At 42.5% G+C, this 20,435-nt stretch overlaps 1 protein-coding gene across 5 annotated transcripts in view; it reads right to left on the bottom strand.

Moving 5' to 3' along the window:
* LOC119975416 (inactive N-acetylated-alpha-linked acidic dipeptidase-like protein 2) overlaps positions 1–20,435 on the bottom strand; it is a 1,151,524-nt gene that overhangs the window by 954,216 nt on the left and 176,873 nt on the right. The gene's annotated exons all lie outside the window — the stretch shown is intronic.

The raw sequence follows: 20,435 nt of genomic DNA, 5'->3' as shown, positions 1-20,435 counted from the left end.
TTCTGGGTACCCATACATGCCTCACTTGCAGTACCATCCTCCTGTCCCTGATCACGAACCATATCAGAGGACCCTGCCCTAAGGGGTGTGACTTCCTCCTGGTACAGAGTGTCTTGGTAACTTTCCCCTTCCCTGAAGCATCGCAGTATCTTCAGCTCAACCTCCAGCTCAATTGAGTTGAAGCATCAAGCTGCAGACACTTATGCAGACTTGTTACCCTGGATAATCCCATGTCCTGGAATTCCAACATTCTATAGTCGCAAAACATCACCTCCCCACCATCTTTTATTTTGTATTAAAGAACAAAGAATCAAGAAAAGTACAGCACAAGAACAGGCCCTTCGGCCCTCCAAACCTACGCCGACCATGCTGCCCGTCTAAACTAAAATCTTCTCCACTTCCAGAGTCTGTATCCCTGTATTCCCATCCTATTCATGTATTTGTCAAGATGCCCCTTAATTAACTTATTCTTAATATAGTCAGTAATAAACACTGTTGCCCCAAGAAGCTTTACTACTACTAGTAAGCCTTGCTACAACTAATTAAACCCTATAATTTATTAATAAATGACATGCATTTTGAAGATAAAGGAGCAAAATATTCACCAACCAATCATTTACTCTTTCCCTGTGATACCACACTCTGATTTCAGTCAGAATGTGACAGTTTCACTCTGGAACCACAGACTAGATTGGATTGGATTGGACTGGACTGGTGGTGTTACTGCAGCAAGGTCCGTTTCTTTTTCCTACTTTCATGTATAGAACAGACTTGGGAGGAGTAGGTCTAAACCTTGTGGAGTTCTTTGGAGCGCTAGGGTCTCATTTTCTAGAGGCGGGCTACTCCTTTGGGTATGATTCTGGGACACCTTTTGGGGGTGGTCCAAGTAACCTTTGGGAGGAACCTTTTGGGATGGTTAAGAGTGGACATGAATTTAAGTAAGAAGCGCAACAACTCATTAGAGCCAAGAAAGCTGTCATATGATTTTTTTTTTAAAAATAATTCTGCGATAAACATTTGGAACTTTATTTAACCTCAGGATGGTTCCGGACATCTTCCCACAGTGCATACTGGGTGAGTTGGCCTGGTCTGTGTGAGGTCAAAGGGCACAGGGCCTATATAGGGTCATGGGGGGGTTGTGGATAGGTTATCGACTGGCATGGAGGATAGAGGTGCTATGGGGAATGGGGGGGGGGGGTGTCAAGCAGACGGTATTGTGTGTGTTTGTGAGGGGGGGGGTTTGTAATGGCTGTTTTGTTTTATTTTAAAGGTTTTTTTAAAACTCAAAGTATAGCAAGGCAGGCATTCTGACCAGCCAACCTCTGCACTACCTGGGGTTGCTTTGTTCAACTCGCAGAGGAACCCGCTGCTTTGGAAGGGAAATTCCAACTTCCTGACCCTTTCTCCCACGTTGGGTTTGTGGATCTGGGAAATTCCCTGCTCCGAGCCGGAGAGCGGAATTTCAAAGCCAAATGTGTCTTCCACAGGCAAACTTAAGTGCCCTTACACTTTCAATGAGTGTTTTCCAAAGCTTTTTCTCACCAAACATGAATAATCTTGAGGTTTAACTTGTCTAAAAACATGTTTTGTTTTACTGTAACACCATAATTCCCAATTGTTGGGTCATGTATATAACAGGGTCAAAAATGTTTACATAGGCAAAAATATATTTGTAACTCTAGCTGTAAAATTCTTAGCATACACTCTACTTCAACAGTGAACTATGTTATTCCAGGCATGATGGTAGACAAAGCAATTATCTTGGTGAATTAAGCAGTGTTGCAGTATCTCCATATCTGGTTTCAATTATTTTAAAATAATTGTCTAACCTATCACATTTTCACAAATGTCACAAAAAATTCTTCCACTCCCCAGTAGTGTAGAATGGTGACAGCTGGTTTCCTTTTGTAATGTTTCTGGAAGATAGCCTACAATGCCATGCAAAATAAATGTGGAGTTGACCAAACTTTAATATCATTTTGCAATTCTTTCTTAATTGATTGATACTCTGTTTTAACGATTATTTTTCCTGCAACTAAATTTGTTTACTAGCAACCTTGTGGACATGTATTCTTTTGTATGTCATGCGCTGTTGAATGCCTTTGCATGTCAACATTGACGGCGTCATGAGAACGTGAAGCGAACTATCACCGTGGTTCCGAATCCCCCAAAGCTCAATTGTTTCCCATTACTGAAACGTATAAACATTAAGTGTTTGAAGAAACATATGAAGCTATGTAATGAGAATTGACACGGAAGTGACATGACTTGAGTATGGGGAAAAGGTTTATGGAATAGGTTTTTGCTGAATTTCCATTTATGGCACGAGGTATTTTTATGGCCATTTAAGTGCACTGAGTATAAATGACAAGAACTTTAAACTGATAATGGGATTTGTTAAGGTCGATGCAAAGAAACAATGAAGAGGACACTCAGAAAAAAAGCAGTGTAATATTAAATTTAAAGCTGGTCATAGAACATAGAACAGTACAGCACAGAACAGACCCTTCGGCCCTCGATGTTGTGCCGAGCAATGATCACCCTACTCAAACCCACGTATCCACTCTACACCCTATACACACTACGGGCAATTTAGCATTGCCAATCCACCTAACCCGCACATCTTTGGACTGTGGGAGGAAACCGGAGCACCCGGAAGAAACCCACGCACACACAGGGAGGACGTGCAGACTCCGCACAGACAGTGACCCAGCCGGGATCCGAACCTGGAACCCTGGAGCTGTGAAGCATTTATGCTAACCACCATGCTACCGTGCTGCCCACTTAGAATAAAATCAGCAAGTATTCTTTGACACAAAAGATAGGTCTGGGAAACAATACCTGTGGATGCTTAACAAATTGAAATGTTCAAAATTGAAATTGAGAGATTTTTGTTGGATAAGGCAGCACAGTGGCTAGCACTGTTTCCTCACAGCACCAGGAACTCTGGTTCAATTCTAGCCTCTGGTAACTGTGTGGAGTCTGCACGTTCTCCCCGTGTCTGCATGGGTTTCCTCCGGGTGCCCCGGTTTCCTCTCAGTCCAAAAATTTGCAGCTTAGGTGGATTGGCCATGCTAAATTGCCGCTTAGTGTCCCAAAATGTTCACGTTGGTGGGATTAGGAGAATAGGGTGGGGGAGTGGGCCCATGTTGCGTGCTCTTTTGGAAGGTCGGTGCAGATACGAATGACCACCTTCTGCACTGTAAGTATTCTGTGGTTCTACGAATGTCACAAGATAAGGAATAGAGGTGATTAAATGTCAGACTATTGAAGTTGGATGGAGGAGAGATTCTGATAGCAAAAATGGTTTAATCATTATATTAGATGAAGGATTGTAGTAGTACACCAAGAGAGATTTTGCATTGATGGGGGTTATGGGGGAAATAGGCATGCCATTAATGGGCCAAATGATCTCATCCTATTCCATGTGATTGAATAATCGTAAGAAGTTTTGGAGTTGTATCAGTGACACTGCATACACTGACTGGCCATCCTCAGCTAGTTTACTGCTGGGAGTGTCAAGGTAAGGCACTTTGCCTCACTAACTTAAGATAATGTAAGAGCTGCATTGGCAAACTATAAAGAAAACTGGGGAAAAAATAATGTACAGAATTGGGTGATCTTAAATAGACAACCTTTCTTTTGCAAATGTTCTGTCGTATTCAGTGTATGTTTTACATTGTCCAGTTTAGTGGGAGAACAAGACCATGAATATTCTCATATTTTATTTGCCTCATTAATGTTTTCATTAAGTAGGAATGGGGATGGCAATGCTTCCTGTGCTTTGGAGGCTGAAATGATTGTAGGAGTGGGTATTTAATGGAGGTGACTGGGAATTTGCCATGGGCTGGACAGTCAGCGAAAACCCAGAGCCTTTTGGAAAAGGCTCACTATTAAGTACCACTCAGGCACTTGACAAGTTGGTGTCTTTCCCCGGAACAGGGAGGCAAACATTCCAACCACCGAGAAGTCCAAACCAATCCACTGAGAAGTTAGAACCTATCAAGAGGTCAGCTGCTGTGTTGAATGGTAGCACCTCATGGTGGTGGCTGCTGTCATATGACATTCACCCAAAGTGTTGAATTATTGCTTGATCCGAGGCCATTGGTAAATTATGCTAGAGTGGGGAATCATAGGGAAGGGAATCAGCAGTGAGGCCGGGGAGGGGGGGGGGGGGGGGGGGGGGGGGCTCTCTCAACAGGCTCCCCCTTCACAGTGCTGGGTCCCTTGATCAAGCACTGACAGCCGTTTGGGAGCCTGTGAACAAACCTCCACATGTTAATTGCCCACTTAAGGGTCTCTATCATTCTTGCCAAGGATTTAATTGGTGTTGTGGCAGTGAGGTAATGGGTCTCCACCTCCCACCCTCTGCAGTATTAAAAGGCCTTTTGCCACCAAACCCACCTTGGGGAAGAGCATTTAATTACCCCCAGTTTCCCCAATGTTTATTTGGCCAAATTTACAGCTAATCAAGATTCTCTGACTTATGCATTTTAATTATCTTAAATTTATGTCTAAGTGATGGCCAGTGAGGATGACTGCTGCACAGACCACCGACACATCCACTCCTCCAGGTGCATCAAATTACACCAGAAGCAACAGGAGATTAAGAAACAGCTCAGACAAAAGATCAAAACTGAATGGCTTCAAGAGCCAAGCATGCAAGTTAACTTTCAACAATGTCTTCACAAAATCTCCAAAGCGTTCATTGGAGATATGACAACAGCCTTCGAGGTCAAGTCTGGAGTCAAGCAGGGATGTGTCATCACCTCATCCTTTTCTCTATTTTAATTGTCACTCTTCACCTTGTTAAAAACAAGCTTCCTAGTGGAGTGACCTTCGCCTACAGGATGGACAGAACAATTTTTAACCTCAACAGGTTGAAATGTAAGAAGAAAGCAACATTGATATTACTCGCGCAGAAGTACACGGATGACAATGCCATCTCTACTCTCTCGGAAGAGAATTTCGAAGCAATGCTTGATGCCTTCACAGAAGCATACTGAAGAATCAGACTAAACCTCATGAAGACTGTACTCGTTTACCAATGCACCCAGGGCAAGATCAGGTCTGCCCCTCCATCAAGATCAATGGAGAAATGTGGAACATTTCCTCTAGCCGGGGAGCCACCTTTCAGCTAAGACTGACATCAACCTGGAGATTCAACATTGTATCCAATCCGTGAGCGCCACCTTCGGACACCTAAGGATGAGCGTCTTCAGCGACTCAACATCTGTGCTGATATTAAGATCCTGGTGTACAAGGCAGTCAACCTCCCAAGTCTTCTATACAGCTCAGGAACATGGACTATGTCCAGGTGCCACCTCAAAGCTCTGGAGAGGTAACATCAATGCTGTCTAAAACAGATTACCTGCATCAGCTGGGGGACAGGCGTACTAACAGCATCCTTGGAAGGAGCCAATAGCACCAGCATCTAGGCCATGATCATCTAAAACCAACTCTGCTGATCCGGCCAGATGCTTAGGTTGCAAGTCCCGACTGTCAAAGCAAACCTTCTTCACCCAGATCAAGGAAGGCACCCAAACTAGAGGAGGACAAAGGAAGTGCTTCAATGACATCCTGGAAGGCTTTCCCCAAGAAATGCAACATAAACGTCAACGCTTAGGTGACCTTTGTTCAGAGGAAATCTACTTGGAGGAACCTGTTGATTGAAGTGACACTGCTTCATGAACATCAGATGGCGAAAGGAGGTCCAGAAAGGGAGCCTGAGAAAGGAATGCCAGCGGTTTAGAGTACAAAGATGAATTCCATCTCCCAAGAACATCTGCCATATGTATGGTAAGATGCACTTTGAGGATTGGGCTCAACAGCCACACAAGGACCCACAGAACCATAACCACTGGCATGGAGTTTTTCAGCTGGACAATTGTACTCATTAGTGAGTTTGCTTTCCATAAAAGTTGTTGTCAGTGGATGCTGTTTCATCCATTGAGAGTTTTCCAATATTAGCTTTAATATAAAAGTTTACTCTATGTACTCTTTTTTTTTGTTAATTTGGAGAATTGAGAATAAAATGTTGGATTATTTACAACTTTGAGTTTTTATGGAATTGGTTTCTGCTGATACTCTGGTTTCATAGCATATTCTTTCGCAATAACCCAGAAGTTATTCATTTTTGCAAAGCTTGAGAAACATACAAGAATTAATATCAACTGGATTTAAGAATCCTTTCATCCAAATCATGGCAAGGGGTTGGATTCTCCGGTTTGCGATGCCGATTTAGTAGTCGGCGAACAGGTGGAGAATCCCTTTTTACGATTAAATCGGGGGCAGTGCCTGTTTGACACAGCTTTCGCATGCTCCGCACCCTCCAAAATGGCATCATCGCGGCGTGTGCCGCACGCCAATGGGACGGCCTCAGCGTGTCACCTGAAGACTCTCACTGATGCTCCGCCCCTGATAGGCCGAGCTCACGACGGCATGGGGGACGTGTAGTCCCAGCCATGTGGAACCCAGCGTGGTGGCTGCAGACTGTGTCCAGCGCCGCCACAGTCGAGCAGGAACCGTGCTCCAGGCCAGGGGTCATCTGCAAGTGCTGGGTGGTGGCAAAGGGGCAGCAAAGGGGTGTTCAGGGGTGGGCAACATCTGGCAGGTCAGGTCCGTGCACGGCCGACACCATGTTGTACGGTGTGGCCACTATAGGTCATCGCCATGCGCATGCTATTATTTCATGGAGGCTGGGAGTTTTACATGGCGCAGTTGCTAACCCCTCCACCGGTTGCAAATCGGTGAGGGGCATCGCCAATTTTTTTCACATAACATGCCACAGATCCTCCGCACGTAGCCTCAGAATCGGAGATCTGGCCCATTGTCTTTAAAATGACACAAATGAAAACACTAATCAGATTTCACTGGCGCTAGAATTACATACTATTACAGTATAATTACTACAAAATATAGTGAAACAAATAAATGCAATGAGAAAGCTTGTAATGTTTCAATTATCCCTGAGCTTGGTGTTAAATCTGTCTATTTTGCAAAGCACAAAATTAACGTTCAAGGAATGCTTTTGATCTCTTCAGCAATACTCAGCATCCATGCTCTGAAATTCACATATTTGTGACAGTTTTATATTTATCACTTGTCACAATCTACTGAGGTACGCAGAGCGCAAATGGACTGTCAGTTGCTGACTTATTATTGCATTTATACAGTGCAGATTCAGTGGTGTTATGTTGCTTAAATTACAAGGCAATACAGCAGCTGTTCCCAGGCCCCGTGTTCCAGCCTGTGTCCATTCTGTAACCAGAAACATGCATTCCATTTCCAAATTACCATTTCAGATGTTTTTGATTGCTTTCTTTCAGGATTAGTGGAAGTATGCCACCTGATCAAACTGCATTGTTAAAATCAGCTGTGCTTTATGGATTTTGATATTCTGCATAAAATCGCACATACTTTCAAGCACCTGTTTTCTTGAAGTTTTTGTGTTTTAATGGCGTTGAATCGGTGTACAATGCAGCGGACATAATTAAGAGAAACCTGAAGTCATTCAGTTCTGTTTCTGTCAAAGGTATTTTATGTGACTCCATAGAAATTTTGAACACAAATCCAGTTGCTCTTGGCTGTGAAGATACGTGATTACTATTTAATATGCATACAGACATTTCCAGAAAAGGTCATTCCACTTCATTACTTTACTCTTTTTCTTATGAAATACATCAGATTGCAGAGGGTAGTTTGGGAGGGTTTTATTAGCCTGTGGCATTTCTAAGATGCTTATAGCTGCATTTCCAGTAGAATTTTATTAACTAGAAGAACATGTGAATGTGGTGATGTTTCTAAAGCACTCCGTAAAATATGAGTGTTCAAAATTATTTTATTTTCCATAAAAGGGAAGTGTGCTTTCTGCGCTAATTCATTTGGTACAGCCGATTGAAAAGAGAATTCTCTCGCTTTACAGTAAACAAAAATGTTTGATCATTGAATTACCATCTATTTCAGGATTTATTTGTTGGTAATTCACCACCTCAATTTATTCTAAAGTTTAAATGTTGAACGTAGCCATTCTAAATGTCTTTGCTCTTTTTCTCTATCTCAGGGAGAATTAAAAATAAATAAGGCCCAGGCCCTATCACACTTCCCTGCAACTGGGCAAAGATTGGGGACAAAAGAGAGATTGGGCAGAGAAAAAGATTGGAGGATGATGTCGGGCCTGTCAAAGAGGATTTGAAAGATGCACCATCACAAACTTGGAAGCTCAAGTGGAAAGAGTGACCTGGGTGGTTTAAAAGAGGTAGATGGGTCTCTTGTTAGTGAAGGACCCAGTGTGAGTAAGTAAGGGCAGCACGTAGTGAAAAGGATATCCCAGATGAAGGGGCTATTCTAGGGTTCAGCTTGCATCCAAGCTCTGCTGAGAAGAGCAGAGTTGTTGACGTCGAGGTGGGGGAGAGGAGGGCAAGGAAATTGGCCCAGATCTTCCGCTTCCAGAGGGTCTTACCCTGGAGGAACACAGGAAGATGCACTGGGGGACCCCTCGGAATTCCCCTGGCAAGGACTGCCCAGGAAATTTTGATTTCTGTCGGGCAATTTCCTTGTGTCTAGAACCCCTCTCGAGACTTCAATTTGAAGTTGGTGACTTTGGATGCATCCTTACTGAAGAGAATAGTTAGCCAGGAAAAGTTAGAAGGAATAAAATCAGTTCTGACTCCTGGGTAACCATGCTCCTGATTTAAACCCCATCCCCTCCCACCCAAAGTAAAGTAAAAGCAAGATCTCCATAGTCCCAGATGACCAGAGGCTGTTTTCCTCTTTGAAGGGGAGAGCTGACCAGGGGTGAATTAACCAGAGGATCACCACACCTTGGGCAAGATGCAAGGTTGAGAAGCCTGAATAATAAAACAACCTCAGCCGGTACGGAAATTAAACCCGCGCTATTGGCCTCATTCTGCATTATGAAACAATCAATTGAGCTAAATGGGTCCCCAAACTCCTCACTGTATCCTGTGACTAGCCTCCCATTCCCCCGCCCACCCCCCCCCCCCCCTAAACTGTGCAACTCAAGGCTAAACTAAGTAAAAAGAAGCGGAGTGGCAATCCGACTATGATTGCCATTCTCCAGAATATTTGGCCTGATAGTTTCTGAGGTAAAACTTTATAAATGATTAGGAGGGAAAGACTGACCACTCACACATGAACATGAGAATGTCAAAATAAGGTTTTGCACAGCAGACTGCGACCAAACATGAATGCAGAGGTAACCTTGTGACATAGGTTGATAATTGGTTGGGAGGTAGAAGGAATTCTCTGATTGTGGAGATATACAGGTGATGTTTCACTGGGCTCAGTTTTTTTGCCATATTCACTCACAATTGGAGGAAGGAATAGAGTCTTATATTAAACTTGGAAAATATGGACGAGATTAGGAGACGCAATAAAATGTGCAGATTGCAGCAGGAAATGACAGATTTAGACCAAGTGACTAGAAAGTCTATATAGATGGAGTTTGAGGTGGGGAAGTGAGATCATCCATTTTGGGAATGGAATATAAAAGATGGAGCGAAATAAAGAAGCAAGTTCACACTAAAACTAGTTCATGAATAGAAAATTATCAATTGCGCTCATCAAAAGATGGCTTTTGTCTCAAGGGACTTGGAATATAAAAGTGAAGAAATAATACTTTAGTTGGACAAAGCTTTGGGCTGCGTCTGGAGTACTGTGTTTAGTTTAACACCAAACCTCAGGAAGAGTTACAGTGCAGACTGAAATTTATATATATTTTAAAGAGTTAAGTTACAAATTCATGTTGCAGAAACGTTTAATCCTATTGAGTTTACGAGGTTGATGGGTGATCGTATCACGGCGTTTAAATCTGTATATTTATTCGCCTGTGATATTTTTCTAAAGAAAGGTAATCAGAAATGATGAATATGGTGTTTGTCAAGACCTACAAAAACCAGTGCTGTCAATCAGAAGATTGCCCATCTCCAGTTTATGTGCGAACATGAGGATGATTCAAGTCGTCGATAAGAGTTTTTACAAAAAAGATGTATGCACAAAATTAAATTCCCATAGCACTGATAGCGATCACAGATTAGAGGAACAGCATTTGCTACATTTAGTCTCCTTAATGACTTTGATACATTACATTTCTATGCAAAATACCTGTATTGGTATCAAACAAAGCACCCTTTAACTTACTGAGTTAACATTTCTGCTGATCAAATAGATTTAACGCTTTGAGCCCAATGTGGCATCTTCGGAAGAAGAGTTCTATTGCACTCAGAAAATAACTCTATTTTCCACTCCACATATGATGCCAGACATAGCTTTTCCAGCATTTTCTGTTTTTGTTTCTTATTTCCAGCATCCGCAGTGTTTAGCTTTTTCTTCAGCCGATCCCTTGCGCGTGAGCCCACCCTCCTCACGTGCATCTGCCTCCCCCTCATTCATTTGCAAATTTACTAATGCCACAGATCATCCATGATATGTTGGTGGCTGTTTTATGCAATGTCGTGAAAATGGTAATTACAAGTTTACTTTGGTCTGTGTAGAAATAAGTTTTGTTCAACCCACTGGCCATTGCGTAAAGTTACCTCGCTGCTTTAACGTAAAAGCAAAATACTGCAAATGCTGGAAAAACAGCAGGCCTGGCAGTATCTGCGGAGAGACAAACAAGTTGACGTAAGTGTGTTTGACTTTTCTTCAGAACTGAGGGAGAACTGTGACAGATTTTATATTGTTTAAGGGGTGGGGGAGCAAAGTTGAAGGTCAGTGATAGGTGGGATAGAGCTAGGAGAGATTTGACATAGATACTTTGGACACAAGACAAAGGGAGTGTGTCAATTGTTAATGATCCAGCAAGTGAGAAGTGTTGTGCAAACCAAATCTCAAAGAAAACTTGGCAAATTTTCACAACTATTTTAACAGGAGAAGAAATGTGTACCGAAGTCCAGAACCACAAATTCCAACAACGTTCTTGGAAAGTTTTAATAAAGTGAAACACTTATTAATGAAAGGAGCAAAATCTTGAACACACAAGATTACATTTGCACAGTTCAAGATTAGAGTTACAGAACATTCCCCCCAAAAGATTCCTACTTAGTTAGAATTAAAAATCAACTCGCCTTATGGCAACAATCCCTTTCGGATATTTAATCTCTTTTAAAAAAAAAGAGTAATATTACCACAAGCCACACCTTTGTTGCTGCAGGGAAGAAATGTCCCAGGATTTCACTCTATCTCCCACTTGGCTATGGAAAATTCCCAAAACTTTAAAACTAAACTTGGTTTACAGGAAAAAAAGACAAAGGTTTCTGGGTGAGTTAATGTGAGCGCTCTTAGCCCCGGCGATACGCACGCCAGGCTCCCACCAGAGCACGTGTGCCTGCATCTTCAGCCCCTCAATCAGGCAGCCTGCTTTGTTATGGATAGGGTCAAGCTTCCTGTTGTTGGAGGTGCATTCACCCAATGCAAGTGGAATGTATTCCTCGACACTCCCGACTTGTACCTTGTTGATGGCGAACATGATGTGGAGATGCCGGCATTGGACTGGGGCGGGCACAGCAAGAAGTCTTACAACACCAGGTTAAGGTCCAACAGGGTTATTTGGAATCACTAGTTTTTGGAGCGTAGCTCCTTCATCAGGTGAGTGAACAGGTTTGGGGGAATCAGGAAGTGAGTTACTTGCCTCTGACGGACTCTTGTAACCACATTAATTATATGGCTGGTCCAATTCTGTTTCTGGTCAATGGTAACTCCCAGGACATTGGTCAAATTTAGGCTGAAGTTTAGTACATGTCAATTTGAAATTGATCCGTCAATGGTGAAGATGTGTGTACCTCCTGCCAAACTGAAAATAGTGTATAAACATATAATGTGCCTTCAACTAGAGATGACTATTTTGATTAATTTTTCAGATTTGTCAGGCCATAAATTCAAATATTTGTAAGGATTAAATTTATACTGGATTAAAAGGATTTGCTGCATGTCCATTTTTGTCAGGTGATCAATTAAACGCTTAAATTATCATCGCTGGGGAACATACGCACCTAATTTGCCCAGCAAGATATGCTGAAGTGATTCAGCATATTAGGCAGCACGGTAGCATGGTGGTTAGCATAAATGCTTCACAGCTCCAGGGTCCCAGGTTCGATTCCCGGCTGGGTCACTGTCTGTGCAGAGTCTGCACGTCCTCCCCGTGTGTGCGTGGGTTTCCTCCGGGTGCTCCGGTTTCCTCCCACAGTCCAAAGATGTGCGGGTTAGGTGGATTGGCCATGCTAAATTGCCCGTATTCCTAAAAAGTAAGGTTAAGGGGAGGGTTGTTGGGTTACGGGTATCGGGTGGATACGTGGGTTTGAGTAGGGTGATCATTGCTCGGCACAACATCGAGGGCCGAAGGGCCTGTTCTGTGCTGTACTGTTCTATGTTCTATGTTCTAAATGGAACCAGGCTTGGATCTGCCCGACTCAACTGAGTCCACTTTTAATTTCAGTTGCTGTTTGTGCCTTCTGATGTAATTTTTAATCATGTTTCATTCAATTTTGAGTACATCTGCCAAATTAAATATATTTTGTTGTTCAAGTCCATCTTAACCTCTTTTTGAACTGCTGGTGGGAAGATTTCCAATATTGTAAATTGAGTCAGCAGTATTTGCTGTATTTTTGAATGCGTGCATTATTATTTTAAATCAAGAAAATTAGATAGATCTTCAGTATTCCAATCTGCATGAAGTCTGCAAAAATACTGGACAATAAATAAAATACAACATTAAAGAGTGTGTAATGAATTCATTTTCTTTGAGTAATATTATGCAGCGTGATGTGTTAATGTTTTAATATATCCATATAAGAACGCAAGGATTTGAAGGTGGCAAAAAGACCAAGGTCAGACAGAATAAGGCCCAAATGACTGAACAATTCCCACATTCAACATTTGGCTTGACATGATATAAACTTGTTACATCAGAATAATCAACCGTACAGGCTGTCGCACTGACATCATTTACTTCCCTGTAAACGGAAGCAATTGACAACATTAAACAGACAACATCATGAGCAACAAGGAGCAACGTGTAGGGTAATAACAGAGATGCAAAATGCAAGGCAGTCCTCAAGATAAAGAATTCTTCACTGGCGCACAAAGAAAGCCAAAATTAAAAATAAGGCAGGATCAGGATCAATGAGCACTCACAAGGATTGCTCAAGGATTCCAACGACCAAAGCATGATACACCATTACTTCCGCCATGCCACCTCACCAGAACCCAGGTGGTCAACAAACTTCGCTCTGGCATGGAGGGGAGTGAATCGACCGGATTGGTCACCCCAACCCTCACGACTGGCACCTGGAACCGGACAACACAGGACCAGTGTTCAGAAGGCCACTCCAATCCTAGGCCTCAATGACAGGATTAGATGTGCTCCATTGGATTTCTCTAATGCACGAACATCCTTGTGCACCTCTATTGCCTCCATAAAAATACCCTACAAGTCTTGGAATTAGGTCTTGACAATGTGCCCTGTGGAACCAAGATCTTCAGCCAGAACACCAATTTGCAGGCAGCCATTATCCGTCGATGGGCACCGCACCGCCAGGGCAGGAGCCTGCTCAAAAGCAACAGCACTATCCCAATTCCTTCCAGCCCCCACGAACAAGCAAGGATGTTATATCTCTGAGTTTGCCACAAAGAGTAAAGCTGTGAAGGTGCCCACACTCTGGATTCTTACCAATACAATAAGAGTTTTTGTTCAGACGTTGCTCATACAATAGATGGAGAACTGCAAAGGCCGCACAAAACACTCTGCTGCATATCACTACAGATAAAGTGATGCTTCACCAGCAGGGATGTAATCTTTGATACATGACACTCTTCCCCCTTCTTTAGTACAGTGACTTATCATTTATACAACAGACCCACTTATGCATTATTTCTATACATACATATATACACACACAACTCAATAAGACAGTCTCTCAGGCGGATGTCTATTCCTTTTTGGTTGATTTTGACGTTCCGGAAACTGATGACTTGAGACCTTGCAAGTGCCCTCTTTTCTTTCAGTAGGTTGTACTCCCTGGGAAATTACGCCAGTGCCAATGCCTATAGGTATTGCAAAATACGAAACCTGTGTTTGGTCTCTGTTCTGAAGTATCGCTACCTAGATTTTCCAAGGGAAATACGTCTTGAAAAGTTCCATCAATTTTACTTTGTAAAACTAGCAGCTGATCAGTATGACATTGCCAAACAGATCATCCATCTGCATGATGTGTCATATTGGACCTGTCTTTCCAGGATTACAACTGGTACCCATTTCTCATTTGGTGTTGTAGCTTCTGGCTATCACTCGCTTTCCTTGATTGAATACTCGCTTTTTAGAATTTTACTCCCTCCTGAGCAATCTGTGCTTGTCGTTGTCATTTGACAATTTCCGAAGTATCAGGTGGTATTAACAAATCAAACTGTGTTTGCAGTTTCCTCCTGAACAGGATTGGTGGTAAACACTGTATTGTTGCGTGTGCAGTGTTCTGGTAAGGCATTAAGAATTTGTTCATTCCTCTTGCCAATGATCCTTGATCCTTCGATGCCTTGGTAGAATGTTTCAATGATTGGATGAAATGTTTGGCCAATGCATTTGCTGCAGGACGATACGGAGCTGACTTGATGCGGTGTATGCCATTTCCCTTCAGCTGGTCCTCAAATTCCTGGAAAACGAAGTGAGTACAATTGTCACTTCTGATCTGCTCCAGTGTTCCAAATCCTGCGAATATTTGGTCGAGCTTCTCAATGGTCTGTTCTGTTGACGTGGCCACAACTTCCGGTGATTTAGAATGTGTATCCACTATCACTAGGGACATGTGACCCTCCATTGGACCAACATAGTCTGTGCATTGTCTGTCATGGCTGTGTCGGCCATTCCCACAGATATAACGGTTGCAGTGGGAGTGTGTTTCTTAGTTTTGCAATGGATTGACATTCTCTCTTCGATTTGAACACTTAATCCTGACCAACAAAAATAACTGCATGCCAGTTCTTTCATCGTCAGTACATCAGGATGTCCCTTGTACAGTTGGTCAAGGTCTTTCCTATGTAAGCAGAGGAATAATCACTCGGATTCCCCATAATAAAACTCCATTCTGCACTGTCAAGTCTTTGTGTGATATTGGGCTTGAAGTCTGGATTTTCCTGATGATCATCTGACATTGTTCCTTTTTGGACCAAGTCCATCACCTCCCGCATCACTGGATCGGTTCTTTCATGTTCATCTCTGAATTTTGGACAAAGTCTCAGTTACATTATCCACGAGTGAGAAATAGGATGATGATAAAATGTTCTTCAGGTTCATGCTTGACTTGCAACAGCAATCTTGACAACGCATCAGCATTTGCATATTGCTCTGACTTGCGACATTGGATATCGTACATATGCCCAGACAATATCAAAGACCATCTTTGAATGTGCCAGCTGCTAAAGACGGTATACCTTGATACAGCCCAAAGATTTTTGTCAAAGTTAAATGACCTGTCAAAGTAGAAAAATGGCACCCATAAAGGTGCGGTTAAACCTTCTTACCCTGAAAATTATGCTTAAAGCCTTTTTTTCTACCTGAGTGCAATTTGTTTTTGCACGAGTAAGAGTGTGTGAAGCAAATGCTATGGGTTGTTCCTCTCCTGAAGGCATTGTGAGAGACAATTGAGAGAGGCTGATGCATCACAAGCAAGTTGTAGCTTCAGCTTGAGATTGTACTGAACCAACAGCTCAGACTTCTGTAAGGTTTATTTTACCTCAGTATATGCATTTTTGTATTCTTCTGACCAGTAACATATCTATTTGATTCATAACAAGGTGTATAAAGGCTTCAACCGTGTTGCTAAGCTCGGCACAGGTTTACCATAATAATTGATCAATCCTAAAAATGACTTTAATTGTGTTACATTTTGAGCACGTGGTGCTTCTAAGATTGCTGCCATCTTCGGCTCCTTGTGTAAGCCATCTATCGATGATGTGACCCAGGTAATTTATGGATGCCTTAAAAATAAAACACGCTTTTTCTTAATATTGCGGCTCTCCAAAAGCTTCAAGAAGTTTCTAAATTCAAGTTTTCATGTTCAGTTGAACTGATTATGAGAGTGCGTTCTAAATTATATTGCAACCCATATATCGAACTCAAAATTTGATCCATGGACCTCTGAAAAAGAGCAAGAACAGAGTTTATTCCAAAAGGAGGTCTTCTGTAATGCAACACACATTTGTGCATCACAATTGAGTAATGGCTGTGATTTTGCAACCGCATTCATTTGTAAATATACCTGTGATCAATTTGACTGAATTTCTGTCCTCCAGCAAACAAGTCTTCAATCAGCAGCAGTGGATCGTGATTTGGGCATAATACTGGGTGAATATTTGTTTTAAAATCTCCACATATTTTCACTAAGCCATCGCCTTTCAGTACAGGAACTATTGGTGTTGTCCAATCACTTGTGGCAATTAGTTCAATGACTCCTGTTTGGACTAGCCATACTAGTTGTTGTTCGACTTTCAGCCTGATGGGTTTGTATGGTACAGATTTGCGACATTTTGGTGTATTGGCTTGATTTTTAGCTGCACTTCAACTTGAGTCATTAAGCCTAGTGAGTCTTCAAACACCTTCTCATGCTCCTCTGGATATTGTTGCAAGTTGCTTTTCTAAGCCACTAATTTATTTACTGCTCCCCAGTTGAGTTTAACCTTTGCCAATCACTCTCTATCAAATAAAGCAGAATACTTCCATCGACAAAGTGAAAAAGCAACTTTGTGTTGTCCATTACTTCTACTTTGTGCAGATTTGGTGAATTGGATATCCTAAATTGCTTCTTAATGCAGGTTAGGTTGTGGGTTACGGGGCTAGAGCAGGTGGACATGGGAGTGAGTATGGATCGCGTGCTCTTTCGAAGGGTCATTCTAGACTTGATGGACCAAATGGCCTCCTTCTTCACTAAAGATTCAAGGATCACAGATGCCAGTCTTCAGCCAATTCAATTTACCCCATGTGATATCAATAAACGGCTGATGGCTCTGGTTACTGTAAAGGCTATGGGCCCTGACAATATTCTGTGCTCCAGAACTTGTCGCACCCCTAGCCAAGCTGTTCCAACACTGGCAGCTGCCTGCAAAGTGGAAAATTGCCTAGATATGTCCAGTACAAAGAAAGCAAGACAAACCCACCCAGCTAGTTATCGCCCTATCGGTCTACTCCCGATCATCAGTGAAGTGATGGAAAGGAGCTTCAACAGTGCCTTAAGCGGCACTTACTTAGCAAAACCTGAGGCTGTGTTCGGGTTCCTTCAGGGTCTCAGAACTCCTGACCACATTACAACCTTGATTCAAAAATGGACAAAAGAGCAGAACTCCAGAAATGAGATGAGAGCAACTGCTCTTGACAAAGTCAGCATTTGATCAAGTACGGCATCAAGGATTCCGAGCAAAACTGGAGTCAATGGGAATCAGGCGGAAAACTCTGCACTGGTTGGAGTCAAAACTAGCACAAAGGAAGATTTTTGTACTTGTTGAAGGTCGTCATCTCAGTCCTGGGACATGACTGCAGGAGTTCCTCAGGGTAGTGTCCTCATCTTCAGTTGCTTCATCAATGACCTTTCCAACATATGGCCAGATGTGGGGATGTTTGCTGATGATTGCACAATGTTCAAACAATTCACAACTCCTCAGATACTGAAGCAGTCCATGTGCACATGCAAGACTTGGACAATATCTAGGCTTGGGCTGACGAGTGCCAGCCATTTGTGCCACATAAGTGCCAGGCAATGACCATCCCCAATAAGAGACAATCAAACCATTACTCCTTGACATTCAATGGTATTACAATGGCTGAATCCCTTGCCATCAACATCCTTAGGAGTTACCATTGACCAGAAACTAAACTGGAATAGCCATATAATAACTAAACCAGGTCAGAGGCTAGGAATCCTGTGGCAAGCAACTTACCTCTGATACGGAGGGAGATGGTATATTACCCACTTGCCTGAATGAATGCAGCACCAACAACATTCAAGAAGTTCAACACCACCCACGACAAAGCCAGCCTGGTTGACTGGCACCCCTTCCACAAACATTCATTCCTTCCACCACTGACATACTGTAGCGACTGTGTGTACCATCTACAAGATGCTCTTCAGGAACTCGCCAAGACTCCTTTGGCAGCACCTTCCAAACCCACGACCACTAGCATCTCGAAGACCAAGGGCTGCAGATACATGGGAGCACCACCACCTGGAAAATCCCCTCCAAGTCGCTTACCATCCTGACTTGGAAATATAGTGCCAGTCATTCACTGTCGCTGGGTCAAAATTTTGGCACTCCCTCCCCAATAGCACACCACCTGGATTGCAACAGTTCAAGAAGCCAGCTCACCACCACCTTCTCAAGTGAAATTAGGCACGGGCAACAAATGCTGGCCTTTCAAAACTACCTCTGCTCCCAACATTATACTCACACTTCCCTAAAACTGTACTGATCCCATGGATTTACCTTTCACGCTTCTGGGCTCCTTGAACTTCATTGCACTTGCTTTCTCATGGTCAATTCTCCACTCCTCAGCCCTCTGCCAACAGTTGACTAATTCCAGCAATTTCCACAATGCCCCTTAGACACTTCCTGGGTCCACTTCCTCTGCATAACGGTTTCTGAACCTGGACAATGGTTTGTGCACGTGCCATTGTTTGTAATGTTATAATCCTAGCTGGGATTATAAATGGACGGAAGATCCCATAATGGAATCCTGCCTTAAAAGAGCACAACTTCTTTTTCCGAAAACATGGAGGAACAGAGTCGCAGGACCACTAATTAGTTTTAACGAAAAGAAAAAAAAAACATATTAAACATGAAAACTTTTGTTGAGCCTCTTGGTCTCTGTACTGTTACAAGAGGTCAAACAGTTACACATCAAACAAACACTCTGCACTTCAGCTTACGATTCAACATGATTTTATTAACTAAACAGGGATCAAATACACTATATATTCAATATACTATGTATTCAAATCGTATGCTATACAAATTATCACAATTTTCCTCAAGTCTCCACTTTAGACAAAAGTAGATATTATCCCTTTGAATTGGCCAAATTATTGTCGGAGGTCTCCTGTTTGCTTAGCTTTCACTCAGGGTGCTTTGTGCGCGAGGTGGGTCCCATGGGTTGTCGCTGAAGAAACGGTCTTAGATTTCTGATTTTTATACTTTTCTGTTAGGAGTATTCCATAGAAAGGTATGACTGTTGGGTTCTGCTCCGACATGCCGAATTATGTCTTTCTTCTAACTACAGATTCATCCTTCAGACATCAGTCTTCCAGTATTCTGACATTGTGGTCGCAAGTGCAGATTTTGAGTTATAAGTTCCTATTTAAACTTTCAATTTGTGCATTGCAGACTCAAATTTTGCACGTTGCAAACGTTCCCTAAATAGGTCAGGTCACAAGGTCCCAGAATATTGTAATTTGAAGTTGACCAAATCTTTCAACAGACCTGAAGTCCGTCACTTTAGCATAAACTGGGCTTAATCACTCCAGTTTGATTATATAATATACCTGTACTCTGCCTTCAGCCTCACAAACATGAAGGTTAACATGGGTTACAATGTACCATGAAGGTTGCCATGGATTACAGCATGTACCCTCGGCATATATCTTGGGCCATGATGGTCTCAATACCATACAGTCCCTGTGAACAGAGGTTGGCTGTGGAAAGGCACATTCCGCTCTGAACCAGGTGAATTTCTGTCGATTGCTCCTCAAAATCCCCCGAGATGATTGTCACATGAGAGTTTCCAAACTCCATCCTTCAGAAAAACGCTTCACAATTGCTTTAACTGTCGATTCCGAGACTGTATTAAGGTGGCACCAAATTCTGATTTGCCACTTTAAACCTGGTTACTGCAGCTGTCTTTTTAACTCTGAGCATTTTATCGGCTTTTCGCTTGAATACTCCGACGTTATCTTGATATTTGTTCTCTTAACTTTAGTCTTCCTAATTCCTAAACATTCCTTCTTTCCCAATTCTGTGGCTACTCCGACTTTATCTGGTTATTTAGGAAGTCTGCCTTTGTTCCAGGCCTGTCCAGCTTTCTTCGGACACAATTGAGAGATGTTCACTCCCTGGCGACTTATCGCCAACTATTGTGGTGATTAACTAAACATGAATCCAGTTAAACTAATAAGAAAGGAAATCTCTTCCCTCTGGAAAGTGGCCCTTGATTACCAAGCAACAACTTCTAATTCTGCCAGCTTTTATTTATTCTTCACACCGTAACTTCACTGAGCAAAATAGAAGCAGTTTGAATTGAGCCAAAACTCCCACGCATAAGCTGATCTATTCTCTACACCATGTGATAACTGAAACATTATATTCTGCAGTCTCTCCTTTCTTCCCTATGTACGGTATGCATCGTTTGCACAGCGTGCAAGAAACTATACTTTTCACTGTAT

This window comes from Scyliorhinus canicula, chromosome 13, assembly GCF_902713615.1.
Source record: "Scyliorhinus canicula chromosome 13, sScyCan1.1, whole genome shotgun sequence".
NCBI classification, from domain to species: domain Eukaryota; kingdom Metazoa; phylum Chordata; class Chondrichthyes; order Carcharhiniformes; family Scyliorhinidae; genus Scyliorhinus; species Scyliorhinus canicula.
This window is presented reverse-complemented; position numbering and strand designations above follow the sequence as displayed.